The following is a 366-nucleotide window of genomic DNA, read 5'->3' as shown; positions in this document are numbered from 1 at the left end:
AGAGCTCCCCAGTAATTTGAACTCTGGAGTTGGGACCTGGGGCAGGGCTTGAGGAGTGAGGGGCCCGGGGTCCGGACTGGCCGTCAATATTTGCACGTGGGTCCTTGTACAAAAAAAGGTTGAGCACCACTGCTCCGGGGGGGGGGGATGCACCTCGCCCTCTGCGCCGCTTTCCCGAAGCCGGGATCTGCCCGGGCGGCGGCTGTGAAAAGCTGCGGGTCGCCGGCTCTGGCGGAATCTGCTCCGGGGGCTGCGGAGCGGCGGCTGCGCCAGTGTGCCCACGCGCTCCGCGCCCGGAGAGTGCTCTCTAGGCCCCCGAGACCCCGGGGCCATCGCGGAGCGTCCCCACTTCCCCTCCGCCGGGGG

The sequence above is a fragment of the Crocodylus porosus genome, unplaced genomic scaffold, assembly GCF_001723895.1.
Source record: "Crocodylus porosus isolate Cpor-Errol unplaced genomic scaffold, CroPor_comp1, whole genome shotgun sequence".
NCBI classification, from domain to species: domain Eukaryota; kingdom Metazoa; phylum Chordata; order Crocodylia; family Crocodylidae; genus Crocodylus; species Crocodylus porosus.
Note: the sequence above shows the minus strand (reverse complement) of the source record.